Genomic DNA, 21329 nt, shown 5'->3' on the forward strand with positions numbered 1-21329 from the left:
CCATGCAACTAACTGATCTTAGCAGATATTTTAAGATGGTGATTATTTCCTATAACTAGTAAAATGCCCTTTCATTTCCTATTGCCATGTATGTGAGGAAATGCCTCATTTTGTATGATTCCTATTTATTATATATTGAGTCATGTCTCTGCAATGACGTTTCAAGTCCCAACCCCTTGTTCTGTTGGTGTGAACCCATTCATAAATAAGAATTTTTCATATGTGTTATTAGTTAGGGTGAGATCAAACTGAATCAGGGTGGGCTTTAATCCAATGTGCCTGGAGAGCTTGTAAGTAAAAGAAACTGCACAGGAGTAGGAGACAGAAGGAGACAGACGCCATGTGACGGAGGCAGAGATTGCGTTATGGACTGACAGCAAGCCATCCCCAGAACGCTGCAGACGTCATAGGGAGCGCGATGCTGCAGACACACTGGCCTTGGACATCTCGTCTCCAAAATTTTGAGACAATACATTCCTGTTGTTTAAGTGAACCAGTCTGTGGTGTTTTTGTCATAGCAGCACTGGCAAATAAGGCATGTCACCTGGGAAGAAAAATTCAGTATATCTCTAGGCAATTAGAAGAGAGTTTTATATGTAGATGTGGAATGAGGAGACTCCTTAGCAAATTTTATCTTGCTTGCTGTGCTCTTTTATCTATTAGTTTATAATGTAATTGCTCAATACTAGTGACCCACAGTGAGTTCCAAAGGAAAGATTTACAATTTAGTTCCAGCTCTGACATCCATTATCTGTTTTTAAAAGTGACATTTTATCTCCGATTTGGTAATGCTTGGCAACTGTCAAAAATTAAACACATTTTTACCCATGGGGAATCTCCAAACATTATAACACACATCACTTCTAATTATTTGACATCAGGCCTGATCATTCACTTCTGATGTATTGATCAAGTGTCGGCCAAAACTAATTTACACATTTATAAGTAAAAATGCAAGGACAAGTTCATGATCTAAGATAAACAGGTAAAGTTATCAATAGCTGTACTATTTATTTAATATTTATTCTATTTCTGGAAACTATAAAATTAATGAGATTCCTTTCTGACCTTAAATTCCTCCCTTAAGATATAATCGGTCAAGCGCACTAACACTAACAATATATATTAATTAATGTGGGCATGAAGTTACAAAATTATGTGGGAATTCTTGAATTGTTTTTAGGTCAAGAAAAAGTAAACAAGTTTTCATGAGATTTTCAATTTTGTTTTCAAACTGTATAGGTTCAATTATAGTGAAGTAGTACCTAATTTAATATACTTATGTAACACTATCAAATTTTAAGTGAATAGTTGATGGTACTATATAGCATTTCAGCTTATATTGAAGAAATCCCCCTTTTCCCCCATACACAGAAAACTAGGGTATTGATCTAGGTAATATTTAAGAACAGCAAAATGATTGTTTTTAAATTATAGTTAGGCATGAATTCTCTATGGCCTTCTGTGGATGAGATAATTTTACATTGAAGAATTAGCTGCAATCATAAAAACTGAAAGTCTAGAATCCTTGCTAGAGTATTAGGCGCTGATGCTTATTAGCAAGGGTGGGCTTTCTTCTGGTTGCCTGGTCAGCCACTGTAGTGAGCTGAATCATGGCAACCCAAACACAACAGGTTCTAATGACTGCAACCTGTAAACGTTACCTTATTAGGAAATAGGGATTGTGTAGTGGTGGTTAGGTTAAGGATCTTGAGATGTAGAAATCATCTTGGATTACATGGGTGAGCATTAAATTTAATCACAAGCATCCTTACAAAAGAGAGGGTGAGGGGGTATTTGATGCACACAGAAGAGGAGAAGGCAGTGTGACCAGATTGGAGTGACGTTTAAATGAGTCAAGGTATGGAGGCAGCTAAAAGACTCTGAAAGAGGCAAGGAATGGATTTTCCCTAACAGCCTACAAAGGGAGAGTAGCTCTGCTGAAACCTAGAAATCTGCCTAGTGAAAGTGAATTTTGTCCTCCAGTACTGTGAGAGAAAATATCTTGGTCATTATAAGCCACTGTTTGAAAGAATTTGTTACGACAGTCTCAGGAAACTAATAGAGCCACAATCTGAAAGTTGTACTGTATTGTGCATGAATGGAAGAAAAATGGTTGAGTGTTGCATTGTGAATAACCAAGAAAGGAAATGTTACAGGATGATACAATGCCATTACATTTTTTGATAAAATGGAACCAAAGATTAAACAACTGGATAAAATAATTTATTTTATTTCTCATTGGATATTAGACACTCATTTGATATTAATTACCTTTAATAAAATATTGCTTGTCTAAAAAAAACATATACTTTTAAAAGTATATATTATGTAAACTTTTTAAAATCATAAACCAGTTTTTTAAATGATAAAATACATGTATTGGAGAGAAAAATAATTGTGTAACTAGAAGTAAAATGCCCCCATTTATATTCATATCTCCATTCCAAACACCCCATCTCTGTCATTACAGACATTAATTGACCACAGTTTTGTGTGTGTGTGTGTGTGTGTGTGTGTGTGTGTGTGTATTCTCTAAGAAATTTAAATGCACATAATTCTATCTCCCTAGTTATTTTCTTTAAATAATAACATCTAAACTTTACTTATTCTACTAAATCCTAAACTAGAATATATAGAATATATTATATATTCATTTGGTATATGGGTAATTAAGTCTGCTGCCCAAACTCTCACTTCAAGGTTACTTTGTTAGTTTAGATTAGCCTATTTTAATCATTTAAATGTTCTCTTCAGGTAACACTAGTTGCTTCAGGGAAAATCAAAACAAGCCAAAAAAAAAAAAAAAAACCTACTTATTACCCCTATCTTCTCTCCTAAGATGATAACTGGGTATAGGGAGAAGACGGATGCATGTTTTCTGGACATTACAATAAAGGAAATGACCAGTTTCCTCTGGCCCACATGGTCATGGAATGTCCTGTTGGCTTCTGAAAAAAAAAGCAAACAGTCCTGAAAACATCCAAATACAGTATTCTTAACAGAACCTAAAGAATGCTGAGAATAAGTCATTGGCAAGACCATTCTGCAAACACTCAAAAACTTGAGTATCCTCTTCTGTCTAATATAGTCTTGCTCAGAGTGATTATTACTATTTTACCAATGGCAGCTCCCAGCCCCACTTTACTCTCCCTACCTCAATAAAAAATCATTAAAATGCTCTACTCAGTCAGCGAATTGTCCTGTCTCTTGACAGCATCCAATCCGGTACTGACCCCCTAACCCTAATTCCTCCTTTGAATCATCTAACTCAAACCTAAACCACATGAAAATCTCCTCCCAACCCTCCCTTACTGAGATTCCTCTAAGTTTTCATATCACAACCAGCTAACCAACCCTCACTTTTTTGCCTTCAGGTAGGTTTCTGGTGGTCCTTGGTGGGTGGGCTTTGCCACCTACAAAGCTGAAGTCTGCAATTAGTGAAAACTGTATCTCTTCTTTCTGATTGGGTAATACCCAGCCTCCTCTTCCTCTCATCCCATCCCTTCACCACATAAGCCTTTGCTTTAAGGTAGCTTTTCTTCTCTTCTATATCCATGTTTCTTCCTATCAATGAGCAGACTAGTTGCTTAGGCAGATGACATGTCTTTCTCTACAAATCTGTGTGATGGTTTGAAGCTATTTGTACCCGAGAAAAGATCATGTTCTTAAAGATAATCCATTCTTGCACATGTGGATCTCTTGTAAGTAGGATGTTTCAGTGAGTAGGACCTTAAGTTGAGATGTTATCCACCTCATTCAGGGTGGGTCTTAATCCTATTACTGGAGTCCTGTATAAGAGGATAAAAGCCAGAGAAGACACAGAACAAAGCCAGAGAAGCTTAAAGAGGACACACTGAAAACACAGAGAAACCACAGAAAAAGAGAGGAAGCCACTGAAGCCAGAAGCTGGAAGCAATGAAACCTGGGAGAGAAGGGAGAGACCAGCAGACACTGCCATGTGCCTGGCCACGTGACAGATTTGCTGGGGATCACCGGTAGCCAGTCTTCAGAGAGAAAGCATTTCCGGTTGATGCCTTGATTTGGAGATTTTCATGGCCTCAGAACTGTAAACTTGTAAGTTGATACATGCCCATTGTAAAAGCCAACCCATAACTGGTATATTGCACTTCATCAGCTTAGCAAACTAAAGCACTGTGGAAGATGGGTGCTACAAAACAGGTTCCCAATATGTACAGGGTGATGAAGGTGTCTAGCAGCCCCTGTACTCCAGGGTCTACCTTTCCAGCCTGTTTTTGTGCTGTGTAACTTTATTTGCATTACAAAAGCTGAGTATTGCTTCAGTCCATCTTCAGTACTTCTCTGATCTTCCTAAACATGCACCAACATCTGCTCCCACCCCACCAAATCACACGCCCTAGATGGATGGACTGTTCAAGACAATTATTTTGCTATGCATACACTTAAATACAAACAGGACTTTATTTTCAGAGTGTAAAATCTCTGAAATATTTTTCCTTATCAGCTACAGTGAAATGAACAGGAAGCTCACTCTGAGTCATCAGGGCTAAAAGCTTGCTGGGATCAGTGTCCTGAGGTGCGCTGCAGCCAAACTCACCTTCCCTTGCCAGGTGCAGCTTCCTCGCCCACAGAGGGCAATCGGCCAAACCAACAGACCCCACGATTCGCAGGTGCTGTGATGATGTTCCAATGAATAGTTGTCCCTAGAATCCAGACTGCCTGTCACCAAAGAAGTCTGATCATTCCCCCACTGAGAAGGGTAGCTCCTCACCACTACCTTATGAAAAGTGTAGGGACAATGACCTTAGCAAGGGAAAATGTTGAATTTTGCTACAGCAGAGCTTAGCTTTCTGCAGACAGCCCTCTCGACCTCTCTGGAGGTATGGGAAGTTGGGGAACATGTGGTTCCTCTTCTTTGGGTGGTCTTGGCTTAGTCTCCCCTTTCCACATAAAAGCCAATCCCGACATTCATAGTGGAATTCACACTAAACTCTAGTATAAGGCAGGCAGTGACTTAGGAAGGATCTAAATTAAGGTACTGTCACATGGAGAACTCCTCCATCATTTTAGAGTGTAGAGTATGCTACTGTGTAAAGAAAGTATACTCTAATTATTGGCAGCTATATGTCATTTTATTTCACATCATATCCCACTCTTACGTGTGAGCATGCCTCTCTTAGCGTGTAAATAAGATAATGAATTTTCCTGTTTAAAGGAGTTTACATTTTGGACATTGATCTTTTTAGGTATCCATGAAGGATTTATCAAGAACATGTTTTTCTCTTCCTTTAGAGGAATTCGTTTTACTTATTTTCTAATTATTTAAAATGTTATTTTGAAAGTAATTTGAACATTAACAATACAACAGAAGAAATAAAACTATATAATCATAAAGCCTAGACACAGTTAGTGTTAACTTTACATTACATTTTGTTACAAAAAAAATTGTCCATATTTTACAAAACTGGGATGATGATGTATGTTTTAATTGTATAACCTGCTTTTTAAATTTAAGTTTTAGTATAATAATTTTCTATTTTGCTAGAAATTCTTATGGGGTCATTATTTTCATTGAATTTTGTAATATGCTGTTCTATACAGGTACTGTAATTTTCTTAGAGATGCCTATATTTTAGACATTTTTAGGTTCTAAAATTTTGATATGAATAATAATAGTGTAAGAATACATTAATTCACTACTTTAAGATTTATTTTAAGATGTATTTTTACTGAGATGGTCAAAATGAGTGGCAGATTGCACTAATTTATACTCCCATTTCTCTTTTATGTTATTTCTATCCTACTGTTCCTTGACAAAAATGTGTTTATTTTTATACACTCAAACACACACACACAAACAGACACATACGTGACAGAAGAAATGCACTCACACCATTTAAAAACATGTACTAAATTGGTATGCTAAAGCAAGACTTTTTGATTTTTATCACTTGGATACAGAATAATGAACAAACCTAAATGTGCACTAGGGTGAAGAGAATAAATAATAAAATCAAAAAATAGGGAGAGGAAATGAGTAAAGCTTGGAATGGAAATTATTTTATTAGTAATAATTATGCACTTCACAAGTGCCCTGTGGCCACAAATATGATGAGATCTATAAGGAACTTACCAAGGACAGGCACTTATTAAACATTTGATAAATGGTAGCTCTTGTATTTCTTTTGCAATACCTGGGCCAAACTCTCACCTCTGAAATGAGACATTAAAGTTACACCCTTTTCTGCATGAGTGTTATTCAGAAATTCGAAAGCAGGCATCACTTCTCCCGTCAGTCATTTACATATTCCCTCAAACATTTCTCGTAAAATGAATTTCCGGCTGTTTCATTTGATCAACTTTCTATAAATGTGCTCTATCTGGAATGTCCAGGTCTGCATTATTCAATACTTATTTCAATTCACTCTAAATTTGTTTGTTTATTTAAAGCAATATTATCACACCAATCATAAAGATGAACTAGTGAGTATTTAAAATCACTGTCATTTGAATACAGGCTTCGGGTTCAAGCTTAAGCTCATTCCCAAAATAAGACAGATCGATTTACATTCTAAATTTTGAATTTTAAAAATTGCTTATCTGTATTGAATGTGATTATAGACTATCAAAATCATGCTGAAATTAAAACAATTTATTTCATCTTTTTTTTTTGCATTTGTCCACTTTGTCTTTATCAAAATATGATGCTAATAAGAAAGTGTGGCCTTGAAACAATGCTGAATGAGAGACAGCAGAGAACAGAGAACTGTGGCTCCTCAGTAAGATATCTCTCAAGTTTGATTTTGATTCCTTAGTAGACAAGATTTTTATTGAATTTGGCTTTCTTAAAACTCTTGTAGGCATTAAAATATGTAATGTGTGTTACTCTGCTAATATACCATGGGTGTGTAGTTGTAGAAAAGGGAAACGGATTTGCTCTTCCATGCTTATTTTTTAATAACAACCTAGTCTTTAAGGATCACATCACTCTGTTCACAAATATGACAAATCAATTTCTCAATAAGTCTCTTTAAAATTTTATTTATGCTCAAATTCTGGCTCTCTGGTGTGCATTGTATAAAACCTATTCATACTCTTTTTGAAAATTGCCATAGTAAAGTAACCATTAATTTATATGTAAGCCTACGGTAATTTCCATTCCATTAACTTGAAGTACGATTGTATGCATACGTGTTGTTGAAAAGACCATAAAAAGCTTGTTACTTTAGTTATTGGACACTTGAATAACCTGATTTCAAGCTGTCATGGTAACTGGATCTCCTGACTATGAGATACATTCAACGTAATTTAAGAATAAGATATAAGGTAAATAAAGTTAAAAAGATCAAGGAAGAAACGAAAAAATAAAATATTAGCAAAATGAATCCGCCACCACATTTTTGAAATAGTACAGCATGATAAATAGTATTTATAGCACAAATTTATGGATGGTTCTGTATAACAGCGCTTATTAATATAATTCACCACATGAAAGGATCTAAGGAAAATTTATCTTTGATTAAAGATAAGAATTAGTATGAATTCCTGTTGTGAGGATATGATAAAGGACTTTGTCCAAATTCAATATACATTCCTGATTAAATTATTAAAAGTATGAATTAATATTAGTTGATATTTAGATATTTCTTTACCTATCTCCTCTCTCTCTCTGTCTCCTTTCCATACACACACCCACATACACATGCATATAAGCATCATCTTGCTTAAAAGGAAAACACTAGAATTATCCCTACTATAGTCAGAAACCAGGCAGATACCCATTATTTCTAGTACTTTTCAATATTGTGTTGGAGATATTACCCATTAAATTAGATAAGTGAAAACAATTAGATATTGAATAAGAACATGTAAAACTGTAAAAGTAGCACTATTTGCAGGTTTATAGTGTAGCATAGTTAGAAAACTCAAGAAAATCAGTGATAAATGATATCAATGATAAAAACTAGCTCAAATAATAACAAAAAAAATCAGAGGGTAGCAAAATATAAACATAACATGCAAAACTCAATAACTTTTATACACAGATATAACAACCTTTTAGAAAATATAATGAGAGAGAATCTTAATCTGCATACAAGTATACAGATAAAATACCTGGAAATAAATATAACAAGAGTGATCAAATAAACTTATAAAAAATATTAGAACTTTAGTACTTAATAAAGATAGCATATCAAAATTGTTTAATAAATGTGGTTTATTAAATGTGAGGAAGCCATGGGGGAGCCACTGTAAAAATATATAATTGGTTTTGGCACATGCTATAATACTTCAAGTGGATGTATCTAAGTATGAAAATAAACACTGCTTTTACCAAAGGAAACATCAGGGAATTGCTTGACACCTGCTTAAAAGCAAAGGATGTCATAAATATTGCTCAAAATCCACATGTGATGAATGCACAAAAACATTTAAAAGTAAATATGTAAATAAATTTTTGTATGCCCAAATAAAACAACAGCAAAAACACTATATACACAGTAAAAAGAAAATGATGAAATAAGAGGAAATACTTGGTTTGGAATTTGAGGCATTGTATGAAACCATGCTTTTTACTGTATAAAAATATATATAAATATTTAAAATATAGACTTAAATATAGACATACGCATGCTCTATTTCCATCCACTGACAGGCATTGCAGCAGTGAGCACACCTAGCTCCCAGAGCTTGGTTACTAAATAGCATTGTCCACTAGAAGAACCAGGGTACTATGGAAAAATTATTATCTTCATGTTTGGGGCTGGGGAAGTACCAAATGAGACTGAAACATTTTATTGTGCCAAAAGATATGAGGTGCTCAGTAAATAATGAAGACAAATCAAGGAGATATGGAAGCCAGAATGAAGGTCAAATCTGAAACAATTTGTGCATTAAAACAAACAATGATAGTCACTGATTACACACCATTGCTTAAACAGACATCTATGGGTCAACACTGATAAAAATAAATTAGCAAATTAACAGTTTATGGGAAATACTTTGGTTACCTAATTTCCAAATACCTATTCTCAAAATATCTATTAATACCCAGAAAAAAAGAGTAATAATACATAAAGGAAAAGACTGCCAGATAATTTTAATTAAGTGATCAATGTTCATGTCACCAGTAAAGGGACAAACTGATATTGTTTGACACATTTTTGTGATATCCCTGCCAAAGATACATAACCTGAATCATGAAGAAACACCAGACAAACCCAAACCCAGAGTAATAGCCATGTAATCATCAAAATGTTTCAATATCACTTTGGCAGACATACCCTAAGGTAAAACCCAATGAGTCATAGTTTAGAATAATCCCCTCCTATTGAGTGCAAACAGAACTTGGGATTTGTTTCTAGCAAAGATAATACGGCAAAGGAGAATTTTGCAGATGAAATTAAGACCCCCAAAAGTAGTGGATTTTCAGTTAAAGAAAAGGTCAATTACCCTAGGTGGGCATGAGTTAGGAGGTGACAGTCTGTAAAAGAGAGGCTCTCCTGTTGACTATGACGAAGTAAGCTGTCCTGCTGAATGACAGCTACTTGACTAAGACCTGAGCTTGGTCTCCAGGAGCTGAGAGCAACCCCTGATTGACAGGAAGCATGAAAGCATGGACCTCACACTGATTACCACAAGGAACTAAATTCTACTGACATCAAGAACGAGTCTGAGAGAGGATGCTGACCTCCAGATGAGAGCGAAGACCAGCCAACTTCGTGATTTTAGCCTTGTCAGATCCTGAGCAGAGGACTTAGCTACTCACTGCCCAGACTTCTGACCTACAGAAACTGGGAGATGATAAAGGAATGTTATTTTATACTGTTATTTATGTGGTACTTTGTTATACAGCAACACAAAACTAATAGTCATTAAAATTTTGTTAACACCAAGGAACTATTTCAGAAAATTAAATAAAATATGGGGTTCTGGAGTGGAACTTTTCCTAAAAAAGAATATTATTGGGAAAACTGGCAAAACTTGGAGTCTGAAAATTAGAGGTGGATCAATAACAATTTCCTTGGAGAAGCAGGGTTGCTGTGAATGGCATAGACTAAGGGATTCATTACAGGAATGAGACCATTTGCAATTATGGGAGTATATGTAGGATTGTTTTATCTGCATGGAGACCCGGGCCTCCAGTCATCAGAGCTAGCAGTTGGGAACAGAAGATGGATGGGAAGTGGCTGAGGAAAATGACAACCTGGAGCACATGAGCTAAAATTGCAAGCATCTCTCTCTCTCTCTCCACCTACAATTTCAGAGATGCAAGTGACCTGTTGCATAAGTTTTCAACTTTCACTATGGAGTAACAAATTCACTGGGTCCAGGATTTAGAGAAGATGAAGGATGAGACCCAGTAGGAGGTGGTGGAAGACATGGGTTTTGCAGCTACCGGATGCCAAACGTGAGCTAGCAGATAAGCAGCAACACGTGTAAGCTGCAAAATCACCAGCTCTCCACAGCAAGCACATATGTAAGTTTCCAAAATCACTAGCCTACACTGACTTCAGAGCATAAAAAATGGCTACAACTTAAATTCAAACTTCCATATATCATGTAAATTTCTCTTGTGACCAGACCTAATTGGAAACAATGTAAGCAAGGAAAGTCTGGGACTCTGTAATTCCAACTTAGGTATGTTTCACATAGTACAAAGCCACCACAGATGCTAACAATATAGGAACATCAATTTCCTTATCTAGATAATTGTTTTGGAATTATGTTGGTTAATATCATTGTATATAAGAAATACTAAAGATTTCAGGACTGATAATGCATCATATTGGCAACTTATCCTCAAGTGGTTCATGAAAATTAACTTTAGTTTTAGTATACTTGCAACTTTTCTGTATGGTTCAGTTTTTTGTTTTTTTATTTTTCCTAAATGATAACTAATTTTGAAATGACTTCTACAGTCATGGAGTCAGGAGCATGGCAAATCTTCTCCTCCAAGAACAATGACAAAACTATGCAACTTTGTCAAACCAATCACTTCAAGAGAGACTGGAGGGGTGCAGTCTCTCTCTAAAGCTCTGTCTGGACTTAAGGACCCCCACATGTGTAGAGGAGACCCAAGAGGGCCTGATGGGAAGTAAATGATGTGGAAGATTGCAAACTGCCAGAATATGAATGTGCCCCTGAAACAAACACAAATTTATTGCCAAGCAATATAAAACATAGGCTGAAGGTGTCTGAGCATAACCTCTGACAAAGCACTGGCTCATTACTAAGCAATGGTGGCACAAGAGTAACTGCTAGGAATCCAGATTAAAATTGAAAACAAATATTGAAGATTACAGGGGAGAAACATCAGTAACTCCACACTGAAGGAGAAAAACTCTATAAAAGTAATCCAGGTGAGCAAATAAACAACAAAAAGAAAAGAGCACTAACATCCTCTGGAAGGAAGAATCCCAATTCAGAGTTGCTACAATATATACTCCCAAATGTCAAGGTTTCAATAAAAATTAATAAACCTGCCAAGGAAAAGAAAATGTGAGCCACACTTGGAGGGGGTAGGCAGGGATCAGTCAATATTAACTGTCCCTGAGGGGGCCCAGATCTTGGACTTAGCAAATACATCATCACAGTTATTGTAAATAGTTCCAAAGCATTAATGAATTTCATGTTCAAATATTTTAAAAAAATGAAAATTACTCAAAAGTAGAGAATGCAATGAAAAGATAAAAATCATAAACAAGGACCCACTGGAAATTACAGAATTAAAAGCAATTCTAAAATTAAATATCCACTAAAGGGTCTGTAGAACACACTTAAAATGACAATGGAAACAATTAGCAAACTTGATGAGAGACCAATAGATACTATCCAATCTGAAGAAAAGAAAGAAAAATGAAGAAATAATAAGAGAGTCTCAAAGCTTGTTTGGACATCATTAAGTATAGGAATATATATGTACTGGGGATTCCTATGGGAGAGGAAAAAAAAGAGAAAAAGAGTAGAAATGTATTTGAAATAATATAGCTGACGACTTCCAGAATATGATGATAAACACTAATCTATGAATCCCAGAAGTCTACTGAACTTCAAGGAGGATTGAAACAAAGAGATCCACACATAGATACATTTGTCAACCAAAACCAAAGAAAATCTTGAAAGCAACAAAAGAAAAATGACTCGCCATATAGAGGAGAACAATAACATGATTATCAGCTCATCAGAAATCGTGGATAGAAAGCCTACCCTCCAAGAAATACTGACAAAATTCTATCAGACTGAAAGAAAATGAAGTTACATGGTAACTCAAATTCACAGACAGAAATAAAATTATCAATATATATGTAAAAACAACATAAAAGTTTATTAAATAATTTTAGCATTTATTCTTTTTATTTAAAAGAAAGTTTCATAAACAGTATTTATAAAACTATATTGATTGGCTGAAACACTTAAAAACATAACATATGTGACAATAATAGCACAAAGGAAGGGGGAAAACAGAGCTATAATGGAGCAAAGCTGTGTGTTTTACCAAAATAAAGTTAGTATTAATCTGAAGTAGATTTTGATAAATTAATAAGCATTCTGTAATCTCAATATCAAACTATAAGGAAATAAACAAAACCTTTGTAATAAAACAAAGAAATTTAAATGGTGTGCTAAAATATATATTTAAAACAAAAGTTTGACAAGTAGAACAGAGAAACAAACGAAATAAGATATATAGAAAATCTATAGTAAAACGGCAGACATATTCAACCATACCAACAACTTGTAATTAAAGCAGTGATTATTACTAATATTAGAGAATTTAAAAGGATTATAAGCTAGTGTGAAATATTTTGTACCAACAAATTAGACAACTTCACTAAATTTCTAGAAAGCAAAAATCATCCAAACTGATTCAAGAAGAAACAGAAAATCTGAATGGACTGGTAACAAATAAAATAATAATTACTAAATATCTTCCCACAAAGATAATCTAAGGCCAGGTAGCTTCCCGAGGTGAATTCCGTAAAAGATTTAAAGAGAAATAATACTAACCTTTCACAAACTCTCCTAGAAGATGGAAGAGAATGCAGTACTTTCCAAGTCATCTATGAAGACAGTTTACCCTAAAATCAAAGTAAAAAATGACAATACAAAAAATTAAAACTACCAAATAATACATACAAATTCTCAAAAAAAAATCCAAATTCAGCAAAATACAAAAATACTTTTACAGCATAATGAATTTAACTTTATCCCAGTAATGTAGGTTTGCTTTGACATCAGAAATCAATGAATCTATACACTATCATCTCAGTAGACAGAGAAAAAACAACTGACATAATCTTATACATATTCAGCATAAAAGCTCACAACAGACTAGGAATAGAATTAAACTTCCTCAATTTGAATAAAGTCATAAACAGAAATCAACCTTATTGGTAAAAGACCAAATGTTTTTCCCCTAAGATCAGGAATAAGTAAAGAATGTTCTTTCATGACTTCTATTCAACATGTACCGAAATAGCCAGTGTAATAAGGCAAAGAATAAAACAGACAAGCAAGCAATTAAGCAATAACAAAAACAGCAACAACAATAAAATTAGATATTCTGCAAATAATACTTATAAGGATTTATAAATGATTTCAACATATGTGAAGACTTGAAAATCAATATAAATCATCAATTGCATTTTTAAATACTAGCAATGAATAGTAAAAATGAAATTAAGAAAAGAATTCCATTTGTAACAACATCAAAGCAATGTAAAAAGAAGTAAATTTAACCAAAGAGGTAAAAAAAAAAAAGAAAAGAAAAGAAAAGAAACATGTATACCAAAACTATGAACATGGCTGAGAGAAATTAAAGATTCGAATAACTGGCGAGATTCAATATTCACAGACTGGAACACTCAATATTTTTAAATGATAAACCTTCCCTTATTGATTCACAGATACAAGGCAGCTCTTACCAAATCCCATCAGGATTTTTTTTTCCAGAAAATAACCAGCTAATCCTAAAAGTCAAAGGTAAAAAGAAAAGACCCAGAGTAACCAAAATAATTTGAAAAAAGAACAAATTTGGATAACATTTCTGATTCCAAAACATACTTTAAAGCTATAATAATTAGGAAAGTGCAGTATTATCGCCAAGACATACCTGTAGAGTAAAGAAAATGATTTGAGAATACATTTATAATCAAAGATTTTCAACAAATATGCAAAGGGAATTAAATTGTATATTGATACACTTCTTAACAACTGGTGCTGGAGGAATAGGATATCCACTTGACAATAAAGATTAATTTTAACCTTTGCACCATTCTCAAAAATAATATTCATCATGGATCACAGGCCTAAGTGTAAACGATAAAATTTTCCTTGAAAGCTCAGCCGCTGAGGCTCCAACGGCTCCGAGCAGGGGCTTCGGCCGGGTGGGGGCGGGGGGTTCTGTGCCCACCGACCCGCGCGCTCCGCCCCTCCAGGCGCCCGGGCCGAACGAAATGACCATTAAGAAGTAGATGCCCAGGTGCAGAAGGGATGGAACAGCCCATTTATCACAAAGAAGGATACAGTGGAAGCTTTTCAACCAGATTGGAACAAAATTACGTCTGTTTTTCTCAGAAGAGAATTCCTCAAGGTTAAATCAGCAAACAAAGAAAACATGGTATCTTGAAGTATGATTTAACTCCTGACGCTGCAGCAAGGATGGGAATATCAGTGCCCAGATCTAGAGCTCACACGGTCTTCTGAAGAAGCCATGGGTAGCTGTTGTAGCTGTGCAGATAAAGACACTGTCCTAGAAAACCGTTGGAACCAGTTTTAGGTGATTAATATGGATGATGATGGGAATGAGTTAGGTTCTGGCAAAATAGAACTTGCAGACACAGAACTGATTTTATACACCAGCAAATGTGACTCGGTAAAATGGCACTACCTCTGCCTGCGTCGCTATGGCTATGATTCAAATCTCTTTTCTTTTGAAAGTGGTTGAAGGTGCCTAACTGGACAAGGAATTTTTGCCTTTAAGTGTGCCTGTGCAGAAGAATTATTTAACATGTTACAAGAGATTATGCAAAATAATAGTATAAATGTGGTAGAAGAGCCAGTTGAAAAAAGAAATAATCATCAAACAGAATTGGAAGTTCCCAGAACACCTCAAACACCTACAACTCCATGGTTTGCTGCTCAGAACTTACCTAATGGCTATACCCCATATCCCTTATTTGGAGATGCTTCATCCCATCCTTCAAGCAGGCATCCATCTGTGGGAAGTGCACGCCTGCCTTCATAGGTGGCTGAGGGACAAGTACATCCTGTGTCAACACTACTGGTGTGCAAGAAAAGTGGAAAAATCAAACAAGTGTGCATGTCGCATTGGAGGCAAGGGTTTCTAATGCTGAAAGCAACACACCAAAAGAACCAAGGAGCGGTGAGGACAGGGACCCTCAGATTCTTCTTGAGCCAGAAGGAGTCAAATTTGTTTTAGTACCAACCCCTGTTCAAAAGCAATTAATGGAAAAAGAGAAACTGGAGCAACTTGGAAGAGATCAAGTTAGTGGAAGTGGTGCAAATAACACAGAATGGGACACTGGAAATGACAGTGATGAACAAAGAGATGCACCTTCTGTTAACAAACTGGTGCATGAAAATGTAAATGGGCTGTCTGTCCCTAGTACCCCAGGGGTCAGGAGAGGTCGTCTGATATCCACCAGTACCTCAGATATCCAGAATATCAACAACTCAGCTCAGAGAACTGCATTATTAAACTATGAAAATTTACCATCTTTGCCTCCTGTTTGGGAAGCCTGCAAGCTAAGTAGGGATGAAGATGACAATTTAGGACCAAAGACCCCATCTCTAAATTGCTACCATAGTAATCTAGATCCAATGCATAACTATGTAAATACAGAGAATGTAACAGTGCCAGCAAGTGCTCACAAAAAAGAATATTCAAGGCATCAGTACTGTACGCCAACAGTCTTTAACTTTGATACCAGGTGCCCAAGTTTAGAATACAGGCAGCTCAATTACATACAGGTTGACTTGGAAGGTAGAAGTGACTCCGACAACCCTCAGACTCCAAAAACACTTACTACTCCCCTTCCACAAACTCTTACTAAGTGCCCAGAGCTGTGTGCTGTGATAGACATTGAGAGAACTGCTGCTATGTCAAATTTGCAAAAAGTGCTGCCACAAGATGATGATACATCTAGAAAGACTAGGCATAGTAGTACTGATCTGCCCATGTGAGCCTGGAAAGCATTACATTGTTTGCACCTTTGTGAAGTTTTTAAAAATGAAGACACAAGTGCTTCATTTTCATTTCTAACACTAACTCCTTTTATAGACTGGTAACTTTTTTTCTGCATATTTCATGTGCTTCTTTAACTAAAGGGAATTAATGTAGAGCAGGTACTCATTAAAGAACACTAATTTCATTAAGTACCATGCATTGTACAACAGCATTCCCATTTTCACAGTGCCTATTTAAAATGATAGTTGAAGTGAGTAACATGCTGGTTGGTTTTTATCAATATTCTGGACTTATGCATTTCATTCATGTCTAAGTCATGGTTGGCATTTAAAACATTTTATAAATCCTCTTGATAATGTATGTGTATTGTTAACAGACAACTCTAGGCTCTGCAAGTAATATTTGTAGATTCACTATTCATGGTATGAGGCCTCAAGCACGTAACATGAGGAATCCTTTATTTCATTAGCTAAAGGTTTTTCAACTTGAGCCAAAACATATGTAAAGGAAATATAAGAACCACACTTCTTTAAATACCAGGCAGCTCCTTTGCCTTCAGCATTACTAGAAAGAGTACTATGTTCATTAATATGTTTTGCTGTTGGTGTGTTGAAAAGGCAGGAAGGAGACAAGATTTTCTGTTTACTCATCTCATCATGTAATTTGAAGGGCATGTCCAAATATCTTAATCAGAATCACAATAGGCTCAAGAATCAGTCTCAGGTCATACTTTACCCAAAAACATTTGAAAAGCTGAACCATGATTTCTTGAAAATTTCTCTTCTATAGATTATTAACATTACCACTGTTTTCTGGAGACATTTGTGCAATTAGGTTCCCATATATCTTCAGTTTTTTTTTTTTTTTTTTCCCCTTTGGTGTTTGGGATATTTTATTTTGTTGTTTAATGTCTTTTTGGATTTTAAAATGTTTAAGTTTGTATATAGATTGGATTTATGTTCATTGTTTGGTTTGCATTTTTGTCAAATTATGGTTTTGAAGGTTCATTTGGAACTTACTGTTATTCTATAACAGGGTTGCCCTTGACCAGTATTTATTTATATGCTGTTTTTTCAAGTTGATACAAACATTCTATCAATTTTAAATTTCTCTTGTGTCCATAAGGTGATCTTTTAGCAGCTGAGACAAAAAGGAAGATAATTTTAACACGCAAAGTTCCCTAAAGGTGCCATGTTTCCTCCGTGGACACCCTACCCAGCACTTCAGCAGTGAGTCACTCAGTCACATGGCTGCAGCTGTGCTCTGCCCACAGGAGCGTTCCTCAGCTCTGCTGTCCTTTCATTCATAGCTGGATCCTTGGTTATGTGTTGACTTCAATAGAATGTTCGTATTGCTACAAACATAGCAGGTGCAGTGTAATCTTGTAGCAATGCAATTGTGTCATAATTTAGAATTTAGAATGAATCAAAGTTTATATAAAATGATGAAAGTTCTTATGTCAAATTCTTGGAACATCAAGAATGCTCCAGTTTCCCAAAAACTAGAGAATACAAGAGAAGGTAGAGAGAAAGTTAAATCACCTTACAAAATATTTTACTGTTTTCTCTAAATATGAGGAAATTTTAGACTATGTTCTGGATCTACCAGATATAACAAAGGTTAATTTAGCAAGAAAAAGCTTCAGTCAAACAGCAACAACCTATAAAATGAATACTAGTCATAGGACCTTGAATGGATTAGCAGAACAGTAGAGTGGGGCCATTATAAAGAAAATGAATTATTAAAGGTGTCTATAGATTTTAGTGCCATTGGTTTATGTGCATAGCAGAATTTTCTTTTTTTAGTCTCTTTTTTTCCTGTGAAGTTGGTGCTTACTAAAGTGTTTGCTGTTCTCTAAAAAAGAGAACAGTGGCATAACTGTGCAGTTTCTAATACAGTTTGCAATTTTAATATATTTTTCCAGTTATACTTTCTTCTGAGTAGATTGCTAATTGTGTTAAATTTATGTGATGGTTTTTGTGATGTGGAATAAGAATTGTGATGGAAAGAATGCACATGGTTTTTTTGGAGAACAAGCGGTCAACACAGAACACTAACCTCCAAACAAAAGGGCTGACTTATTTATTCATTTTGGAGGTTGAATATTTTCTTTTCTTTCCCTCATCCTTTTCATTTTTCCTTCAGTTTCTAATTAGTTTTTGTATTTTTTTAGTTAACTCCAATATAATAATTACAGTTTATGCATTAAATACTCTGTGCTTTAAAAATGTAAATGGGATCAATTTGTGTGCCAAAAATTTGATTTTAGGTACTGTATGAGTTTTTTAGGAAGATGTATACAATTGGTGTTAATTTCTAGATGACTTATTTAATAAAAGTAATTTAAAGCACTGAAAAAAATTATAAAAATAATATAAGAAAACATAAGGGAAAATCTTCACAAACTTTGGTTAGGCAAAGTGTTCTTCAATCACAGTATAAAAACCTAATCAAAAATATAAAATATTAATATACTAGACTTCAGGAAAATTAAAAAAAAACTTTTGTGCTTCAAAAGACAGTGAAAATGAGCATGAGACTGTTAGAAGTTATTTTAAAATCATATTTTTGTTAAAGAATTTGCATTGGAAACAAATAAAGAACTCTTAAACCCAGTCATTGCAAGTCAAACAACACAATTTAAGCATTGGAAAATACATAGACAGCAATGAAAACAAAATAAACTCCAAAATTTGTGGAGTGCAGCTAAAAAAATAGTGAAAAGAGAAAATCTGCAGCATCAAATGTTTAAATAAGACAAGGGGAAAAGTCTTAAATCAATAATTTAAGTTTTCACCTCAAGTAACTATTAAAAGTAAAGCAAATAAACCCAAAGGAAGCAGAAAGAAGGAAGTAAGAAAGATAAGAGTATAAACCATTAAAATTAAAAATGAAAAAACAGAAAATGTCAGTGAAACAAAAAGGTGGTTCTTTGGGGAAAAAATCAATAAATTTGAAAAAGTTCTAGCAAGACTGACCAAGACTAAAGGATTAAAGAAAAAATTTACCAATGTCAAGCATGAAATAGGAAATATCACTTCAGCCCCTCCAGGCATTAAAAACATAAAAAGAGAATACTATAAAGTAGCTCTCTCCATATATATTTGACAAGTTAGATGAAGTGGACCAATTTTAAAAACAAAACAAAATGAAACACTATATACTAAGTTTCATATATTATGAAGTAGATAATCTGAATAGTCGAAGAAATTGAATTCTACTAAACATTTAATGAACTAGCACCAATTCTAAAACAGCCTCTTTCAGAAAATGTAACAGGTGAGAATAATTCTCAACTTATTTTATGGAGCCAATATTGCTCTGGTACCATAAACAGACAAAGAACACGCACACGCGCGCGCGCACACACACACACACACACACACACACACCGGAAAACTAAAATCCAATGTCTCCCAAAAACTTAGATTCAAAATTCTCTAAAATTATTAGTAAATTTTATTCACCAAAGCGATTAGACAGCATGACCAAAATTAAAATCCAGTATCTCCCAAAAACTTAGATGCAAAATCCTCAAAATTATTAGTAAATTTAATTCACTTAAGCAATTATACATCATTACCAAGTGGTATGTATTTTAGCTATTTTCGAGTGTCACAGCCCAAGAGGGCCATGCCAGTCCAAAGGCCAAAGAAGACAACAAGCATTTTCTGATACATGAACTTTTATTCAGGGCTGACTTGCAGGGCGAGAAGTCATGGAGAGATCATGACAGCTCTCTCAGGCTGGGCAGGCATCACGTTCACAGGGAAGACCACCGAGCGATGCAAAAAGGACAGAAAGCCTTTTATAAGTGTTTAAGAAAAAGGCCCTCCGAAGGGTGGGGGGAGCATAGATACAGGAACAGGTTACTCAGACCTGGGGGGTGGTGCAGGAAGGACTAAAATAGCACTTGAACTATTACATTTTGCTCTTTTTGTGAGACTAAGAACCTCTCACTTCCTGCCTGCTTCCCATAAAGTTACATTTTAGGGTCAAATTACCCTTTTTCTCTTTACTGGCTTAGAAAGACAATAGGTTAAACATTCAGCTGCCTAAGTCATGCAGACTGCTGTGCACCAAAGATCTGCAGGCCTGTTTTGCTCAGGCCATGGGTTGCCACACTAGCCTGGTTCAATATTTGAAAAGCAGTCTATACAATCTTCCATGTCAACTGGCTTAAGAAGAAAAGTGCATAATCGTATCAATTGATGCAGACAAAGCATGTGTTCAACACTGGTTCATGTTAAACCTCTCAGCAATCTGGGAATAGAGGGAAATTTCCTCAACCTGATGAGGAACATCTGCAAAAACATAGAGCTAACACTATGCTTAATGGTGAAAGACTGAGTATTTCCCCTCTACTATCCAGTACAAGGCAAGAATATCTGTTCCTAACACTCTAAGTCTACCTAGTGCTGAAGGTCCTCACAGCACAATAAGACAAGAGAAGGAAATAAATTGCCTACAGATTAAAATGGAAGAAATAAAACTGGCCCTAGGTGCAGAAGCTATGTTTGTCTATTTAGAGTATACTAAGAAACCTAGAAAACAAACGGAAAAAAAGAAAACCTAGAACAGATAAGTGAGTTCATCAAGGTTTCAGGATACAAGCTCAATACAAAAAAAGTACACAAAAACAATCATATTTCAATAATCTATTGATGAACTTGTGGAAACCCAAATTTAAAATGCAATACTACTTAAAATAGGTCCAAAAAATGAAATAATTAGGAATAAATTTTACTGAACATGTACATGTACAGGATGTGTATGCTGAAAACTACAAAATAGTTATGAAAGAAATACAATATCTACATAAATAAACAGGCATACCATGTTCACTGATTGGAAGATCAACATAGTAATGAGGTTAATTCTCCCCAAATTGATATATAGGTTTAACATCATTTTTCTCAAAATCCCTACAAGCTTTTTTTTGTAAATATACCATGCTTATTCTAAAATGTATGCAGACAAGCAAATGAACTAAAGTAAGAATAAACTGGAAGGAATTATTCTCCCCATTACTCAGATTGTAGTTCCAGAAACCAACACTGTGTGGTATTCTGCAATATCCAGTATCAATATCTGAATTGTGATTCTTATACTTCCTAGCTACAAAAGAAAAAAA

At 35.0% G+C, this 21329-nt stretch overlaps 1 pseudogene; it reads left to right on the forward strand.

The window, feature by feature from the left end:
• The first annotated feature begins 14698 nt into the window (after positions 1–14698).
• Positions 14699–16191, forward strand: LOC119524350 (annotated as a pseudogene).
• The last annotated feature ends 5138 nt before the right edge of the window (positions 16192–21329 follow it).

The sequence above is a fragment of the Choloepus didactylus genome, assembly GCF_015220235.1.
Source record: "Choloepus didactylus isolate mChoDid1 chromosome 5 unlocalized genomic scaffold, mChoDid1.pri SUPER_5_unloc1, whole genome shotgun sequence".
Classification (NCBI taxonomy): Eukaryota; Metazoa; Chordata; class Mammalia; order Pilosa; family Megalonychidae; genus Choloepus; species Choloepus didactylus.